This window comes from Suricata suricatta, chromosome 12 (assembly GCF_006229205.1).
Source record: "Suricata suricatta isolate VVHF042 chromosome 12, meerkat_22Aug2017_6uvM2_HiC, whole genome shotgun sequence".
Taxonomy (NCBI): domain Eukaryota; kingdom Metazoa; phylum Chordata; class Mammalia; order Carnivora; family Herpestidae; genus Suricata; species Suricata suricatta.
The window spans coordinates 44,846,730-44,854,854 of NC_043711.1; the positions used below are offsets into that span (position 1 = coordinate 44,846,730).

General features: G+C 38.7%; 1 long non-coding RNA gene across 1 annotated transcript; it reads right to left on the minus strand.

The window, feature by feature from the left end:
- Nucleotides 1-314: 314 nt before the first annotated feature.
- Nucleotides 315-6,509, minus strand: LOC115273089. Its single transcript, XR_003900663.1, has 2 exons — nt 6,346-6,509; nt 315-514 (listed from the first exon to the last, which is right to left on the minus strand). It is a non-coding gene; the product is annotated as an uncharacterized LOC115273089 (long non-coding RNA).
- Nucleotides 6,510-8,125: the final 1,616 nt, after the last annotated feature.

The following is an 8,125-nucleotide window of genomic DNA, read 5'->3' on the forward strand; positions in this document are numbered from 1 at the left end:
GCCTTGATTCAGTTCCTTAAATGTGCTGAACTCTTTTCTGACTCAGAGCCCTAGAACTGTGTGTGTTCCAAGGGTCTTCTGCATCATTTGGGAGGTTATATGAAGTGTACATTCTCAGACTCTATGGCTGGTCTACAAAATCAATTTCTGGGAATGGGATCCAGAAGTTTGTATTTTAACAAGCTCTCCATATGCTTTTTTTTTGTTAAGTGCTAAGGTCTGAGAGTCACTACTCTAAAGAATTCTTTAGTATTTCTTATGCCTGAAATACTCTGTGCTTTCAGCAGAGTTTACAAAAAAACAAAAGAGAAAAGTTTTAAAATGTAGAAATGTATTTTTTTTCATGGAAAAATCTTTGTAGATAAAATAGGTTTAGAACGGGATTCTACTGTTCCAGAACTCCTACTGCTGCTATCTTTCTTGTTGCTTCACCATTCCTTGCCTCTGTTCTCAAGTTCACATCATGATTCGGAGCTCTCCTCTGGTTTCAGCTGTCATAGCTTCATTCCTGGCACTGGGAAGGAGAGAAAGGAAAAGGTCATGATCTTCCCCTTAAGGACACTTTCCAGAAGTCATGCATACTACTTCCATTATTTGCACCCCTTTGACCAGAATCTTACTCCCACGGTCATGCCCAACTTCCAGGAAGAATGTCAGATAGGTTTACTCTGAGTGGTCTCTGTCCACCTAAACTTTGGGATTGTATTGCTAAGAAAGAATGGAGGAATACATACTGGAAGTAATTTTCAGACCCTGCCACTTCTCCCACTCTACATATTATTTTATTCTTTCAAAGAGCCTAGTCACTAGGTTGGAGTAAACCCCATTCCATTGTTTTCTCTAACTGCACACAGATTATTTCCTTTATAGCTCACAAAAAATTTTTGTACTTTTGTATGTGTAAATGCATTAAGTGGCTCCCCTACTAGACTGTAGGAATCACATTTATTTTATTCAACACAGTCCTTAAGCACCTACTACAAAACCTAGTATATAGCAGGTCCTTGGTCAATATTGGTTGAATGAATGAATGAATGAATGAATGAATGAATGAATGAATGAATATACAACTAAACAAAGTAATCCTTCTGTGGCAGATTGAAAGGGTTGTGTGGTGGAGTACAAGAGCCACTGGAGAGGAGCTACTTGTGCCTGTCCCTGCCATGTGGCCTGGCACTCACTCAAGTTAGGGGACCTCCACTCCCAGCAACATGAGGAATAAATCCCATCTCTGCTGTGAGCCTATTTACTCTCAACCAGTATTTTAGAAGCAGGGAAAGAAAAAAATTCAAAGTAAAGAGAAAAACATCATGGCAAAGAGAAAGCTCAAAGAAAGGCGGTAACAATAAATCTAAATTTATTTGTAATCACATTTAAAAAGATGAATATAGGGGCACCTGGGTGGCTCAGTCGGTTAAGCAACCGACTTAAGCTCAGGTCATGATCTCATGGTTTGTGGGTTTGAGCCTCATGTCGGGCTCTGTGCTGACAGCTCAGAGCTTGAAGCCTGCTTCGAAGTCTGTGTCTCCCTCTCTCTCTGTCCCTCCCCTACTCATGCTCTGTTTCTCTCTGTCTCAATAATAAATAAACAAATTTTTAAAAAAGATGAATATAATTTTCAAGTTGCCCTGCCCAGGTTCTCAGATGTAAATAAAAATAAATCAAAATTCATAGCTTCCAAATGATATGTGTAAAACATGATGGCATAGAAAAATTGAATCTAAAGCAATATATAAATAGAAAGCCAACATTAATCAAAACCAGCTCTTATAGATAATATGAATATCACATATAGACAAGGATAAAAGAATCAGTAAGAGTAAACAAGGATGTTATGTAATGGTAAAAGGAAAATGGAACTATTCTGAGCCAATACATGTCTAACAAAATTCCAGAGTATACGTCAAAAGTTAATAAAACTAAAATAAAAAAATGATCCAGTCCAGAATACTAAGGGAAATGTAACACATCTGGGTCAAAAAGCCCTCCCTCAAGAGCTGAAAATTAATAAGGAAACACCCAACTCTACAAGTAACACAATAGCACTAAATTCATATCTTTCAGTAATCACTCTGAATATAAATGGACTAAATGCTGCAATCAAAAGGCATAGGTTCTCAGAATGGATTAAAAACAAAAAAACAAGATCCCTCTATAAGTTGCGTATAAGAGACTCATTTTAGGCCTAAAGTCACCTTCAGATTCAAAGTGAGGGGATGAAGAGCCATCTGTCCTACTAATGGACGTCAATAGAAAGCTCTAGTAGCCATACTTATGTCAGACAAACTAGATTTTTTAAAAAAGATGGTAACAAGAGATCAAGAGCCTTATATGATAATTAAGGGCTCTCTCCCTCAAGAATATCTAACAATTGTAAACACATATGCCCCCAACTAAGAATAAAGATGATATGAACATAGTTAACAAGTTTTCATATAATTCCTGTTTAGAACTCCACCCTGTAATATTATTTTTGTTTCTCTTTGTATGTGCAACATAGACTTTTACATATTTAACTTAAATGAGGAAACAAATATTACAGAATCTAAGTCCTACAGATATTAAAGCATCAAATATAACAAATCTAGATCACACAGCCTATGTTCTCTAGCAAAAGTATAATAAAATTAGAAGAAAATAGGATAGTCATGGCCCCAATACATTCAGAAATTATAAATCATTCTTCTGTTAGCAATTAGTAAAAAAGCAAAATACATTTTTTTTTAGAAATAACTGACCCAAAATCCCAGATGTATAACAGAGTGAAAGTTCTCCTTGGAGGAAAATGCATTACCTTAAAAACATATGAAAGAAAAGAAAAAAGGCAATGAGCTACATGTTCACCTCAAAAACGTTAAAAGGGAATAATAAGGAAAAGTAAGCAGGTGGAAGGAAACAATAGACATAAGAGCAAAACTTAAGGATTTTTTTAAAAGAAACCAAATACTAATGAGGATCAACCCAGTCTAACTCCAGCCCTTTAATAAGCTAATAAAACAGACCATCCTATGGCCAAATTTATAGGACAAGAACCTCCTAGTAAATGTGATGAATGAATGACTGGCCAATAGGTGAGCTGACTTTGATGATAGTAAGGAAAGAGATGGGATCACATAGGTGAAGAATTGGTCCAATGCCTGCAATTCAGTCGGAACCCAGTAAGTATCATTTCCTCTTCTTACAATAACTAATAAATGAATTAAAATGAAATGTTAACGGACAATGGAAATTCACTGCAGTGTTTTTGAAATGCAAAGGACTTATTAAAGAACATATCTTAAACGGAATCCCAGTATATGAAAAAACAGCAGAAGGACTCTGACTAAAAATGGCGGCAAAGGAGACCCCTTCTTCACTGTCCCACTAGCCATTTAAACACTTCCTGGGAATCCCTAGGACAGCTGAAACCCCAGCTGCAAAACCAATAATTGATTGCCTAACTCCACAAATATGTTTAGAGGGCCCACCATGCCCAAATCACCCTGCTTTGCAGGCCTCCATGTGTGAATACACAGAGTGAATATGAAGAGATGAAGAAGACCATTTGCAGGACCTGCCCTTAAACCACATGAGCTTTCTGGTTTCACTAAAAATAGGGAGGCATTTTCTCTCTCTTTCTTTTCAGAGCAAAACACAAGCCTGGGCCACATCTACCATCATTAACGTCTCTGTTAGAGATTTTGGTTTGAAGTAAGAGAAAACTCTAGCCAACAGCCATTAAAATCACTGACTAGAAGAATATTGGGTAATTCCCCATGTCCATGGAAGAGATGAACAGTGATGCACAGGAAAAGATAGGAATCAGGATACTTCCAGCTTTTGGAGAGTAGAAATCAAAGAGAATTTATTCACACAATTGCTGCAATGAGATGAATCCACTCCAACACCCATCCTTCATGTGTCTGTACTTGAAATGTACTTTCCAGGAAGGAGACTTCATTGGGCTCAGCATCATGACAAGCTGACCTTCTTGCCATGTGACCGTTGCTGTGATCATTGATACTCAACTCTCTACAGCTTTCTAGACCCTGGTCTATGTTCCAAGTCTAGTCTGCAGCTTCCTGCTAAGTCTGCAAGCCTTTGATATTCCCTAGTTAAATTCCTCCGTTGTTAGAATAACTATAGTTAGGGCTTGTTGCTTACAAACAAAATCCTGACTAATGGAAAGGGGCTTTGTTCAAAATCTTGTGGATAGTTAATATCCATATCTTTGAGAGATTGGGAACTTCATGACATTGGTGCAAGAGGCCAGACTTGTATTAGTACATTATGGTTTAAAGCTAAAAATAGTAGATGTTATGGACTTAACCTACCTAAAAACCTCTAAGTGTAAGAAACCTTTGGCAAAACACAAGAGCAAAGCTGTAATTTGTGTTATTGGTTTCTGTTAAATGTTTGTATTTGACTCAATCTTCTGAGTGAATTGTTTTCATTGATTACAGTTGTCTTCTCCTTGCCTCTAATTATAAAATCTTGAAATCAAAGCAGCGGGGCCTGCAATAAACCCTTTTCCCTGCCAAAGTGAGTTTGTCACAACAACAGACAAAACAGAACTCATTTTGATCATCCCAGGAGAATGGAACTTCAAAATCTTTTGCCAAAAATATTTTCAGAGCAAACCTTCAATCAGAAGGTGCCTTTTATCTTTGGAGACATCAGTAAGCTGACCTTAAGAAAATGTAGCCATGCTCTCTCCAGCCTTAAATGTGTGGGAACCAGACATATGTCTCCATATGCCAGAATTTTTATTATAGAACTAACCCAAACCCTTCAAAGAACATTGTAAATTTACAGTATCGTGTCCATTAGGACTTTTACCCAGTGAACGTGTGGGAAAACACAAATATTGTCAAGGCCAGTATTTGCCAAACAACATCCAAGAGAGCGTTAGAGACCCAGTTGAAGGCCTCAGTGGCTTTTTCCTCAGTCTGTCCTTGATTTTCTGCATTTATTGAACCAACTCTATGTATAGAAAGTTAGTCCCAAGAGAGTCACTTCCTGAGAAAGAACAGAACTTCCAACAAATCTAGAAGGTGTTTATCTTAAGAGAAATAATGAAAACCATGACCTTGGGGAATAGAAAAAAAAGACCGCACTATCTTTGGAAATCATATGGATTCATCCTTAAGGCACTTTCACCCTAAAATAGATGCCAGGAAGTGGCCGTCTGATACATAGCACTGGGGTTCTGGCTAATAAACATCTGAACAGTTACTCAACATCATAAGTCTTCAGGGAAATGCAAAACAAAATTGCAGTGGGATAGCACTATATCCACCAGAATGGCTAAAGTTAAAAAGACTAACCATACCGCATACCGTGGAGCATGGAGGACCTGGAACTTTCATAAACTGCAAATGAAAACTTACATTTCCTTAACAATTCTGGAAAACTGTTTGGTATTATCCACTGAAGTTCTATACATAACGCACTATATGGCCTACAGTTTTACTCTTAGGTATATTTTCAACAAACTTTTTCACACAAGAAGAAACGTGAATGAGAATGTCTTTAGCAACATGATTTGTAAATGACCATAAAGTAATCGGAAAATCATCAAATGCCCTTCAACTATAAAGGATAAATCAATCTATGCAATTGATGCTATGCAGTGATGTAAATGAAAAAGCTACAAAAGACATATATGAAAGTCAGGATCCTGATGTTGAGTTAAGGAGGCCAGAAGAGGGGTACCTGGGTGGCTCAGTCAGTTAAGCCTCTGACTTCAGCTCAGGTCATGATCTCACAGTTCGTGAGTTCAAGCCCCGCATCGGACTCTGTGCTGACAGCTAGCTCAGAGCCTGGAGCCTGCTTCAGATTCTGTGTCTCCCTCTCTCTCTCTTTCTGCCCCTCCCCTGCTCATACTCTATCTCTCAAAAATAATAACAAACATTTAAAAAGAGTCTCTAAAAAAAAAAGGAGGCCAGAAGAAGTAATATGTGTGATATTTTTCCATTTATACAAAGTTAAAAACCAGGTATGATGACCATGGTGTTAGAAGTCAGTATGGCATTTACCTCTAGGGAGGAAAGAAGGGTATTGATTGGAATAGGGCCAGAGGGGAATCTTCTGGGCAGTCTGGAGTTCTAAATTCTGGATCAGTGGTAGTTAAATGAATGTGATTACTTATTAAGCTGTACCTTTTTGAGTTGGCCACTATTCTATATACAGACCCTTGAAAATAAAAAGTTTCTTAAACATTAGTATTGAGACCACTAATATAAATATATTTCCAGGCATCAATTGGAAGAGAGCCACAGGGGTTGAACTCTACAGTCAGCTCTGGATTTACTGCTTGTTAGCCTCAGTTTCCTCAAATGTAAAAATAGACCTAAGAATTCCTACCTCAGAGCAGTGCCTTGGGCTTTCAAATGTGCTGTTTCCTCTGCCTGTTATCCATTTCCTGGCTCCTTCCTCCAATAACTTTACCCCGGATAATTCCTACTTGTCTTTAAGACACAAGTGTTGTCCATTGCTTTAGTAGGGCGGTGACCTCTGTGTATTGTTGAGACCATCAACGATGCCTGTCACAATTCCCATGTCACAGTGGGTATTGTCAGAGTACCTGGTTCTGCACAACGGTAGTGATTCACACTGACCAACAAGAGAAGGAATAGTTCCAAGACTAATAAGAGGCTTTGGCGCCACTGGAAGGCCATGGAATTTGGAGTAAAGGCAGTGGAAACAAACAAACAAATGAATAAAACTAGTTAAAATTATGTCCTGAGATATTCGATGTGGACAATGCGAACACCATCACAGTCACCGTCAGAGAAAGTGCCGCGTCTCTTCCTTGAGGCGGAGCCTATTCAGATTCTAGCGAGGTGTTATCTGATTGGTAAAGCTTGTGTCACGCACCTGTAACGTAGCCGGAAGTGGTGCTGAGAAAAAATGCCCAGCATTTTTAGCTTTTATGGTTAGAGGAGATCTTTGCTCCATCCACCCTGAGAAGACATTTCTTCATGTAGAAAGCAGATCAAAGGCTAAGCGGCCAAAATGAATTGCAAAAGTTAAACACACCGTGTTTCTTTAATTTTCTGCCTTCCCCAAAAGGCAGCAGTATCTGTGAGGCCAGGAACCATATCCAACTTGTGTATCATTTCATCTTTGCTCTCAGCACAGTGCCTAACACCGAGTAGGCCCTGAGTAAACATTGTTGAACAAATGAATAACTAATAGTTAGAAACTATTTAACATAGTGCCTAGCACACAATAGATGCAATATATTTGTAGGATAAAGCAATGGATCTTTTGAAGATAAGTATCAGTTCTCATTCTGTTTTGTGTCCCTATTAATACATCAATTAGTACGTGTTCAATATTTGTTCAATGGATAGTTAGTGAATTCATGAATGTGTCATGGTCATTCATCTCTCATAGAGTATATCCAAGATGCTTTCTAAAACAAATTCTAATTAGGTGCTCAACGATTGAGCAATGACCAAGTGAGGCAGCTGTGGTCCTAGGGAGAGATCACATTAAGGTCGTCTTACCATCAGTCACCAAAAGTCCATTGAAACGCAGATGTGTGCATACAGTCTAATGGTGTAAATGCTTCTTTTCCCTTCTTCATCTATTTCTCCAGGCTCATATTGCTTCCCTTACTTCCAACTGCTTAAACATAGGGCCACAGAGACTCTTACTATAAAATCATCAGATAGAGCCTAGATCCTCTGCAAAGAATCCAACTCAAAGAATATCAAATTCCATATCCCATACTGCCTTTTGGACTTCTGTGGCTAATCAAAATGGCAGCGTGAATTCTGGTTTCTGGCAAAGAATATTGGTTAGTCGGTCCCAGCTGGAGGTTTAAGATATTTACCGTTTTGAGTACGTGACTCAGTGCTTTTGCCAAATTCCAAAGTTTGTCCTAACAGCATAACTTCAGGGAAAGCCTTCATCACTGATCTAAAAACAAATGTGATGCAGAGAAAAAGAAATTCTTTAAGACCTGGGTGGGGTCCATGATTATGTATAGTCCCATTAGAATGCAGCCTGATAAGGGCACCTGGGTGGCTAGCCGGTTAAGCGTCTGGCTTCGGCTCAGGTCATGATCTCACGGTTTGTGGGCTCGAGCCCCGCATTGGGCTCTGTGCTGACAGCTAGCTCAGAGCCTGGAGCCTGC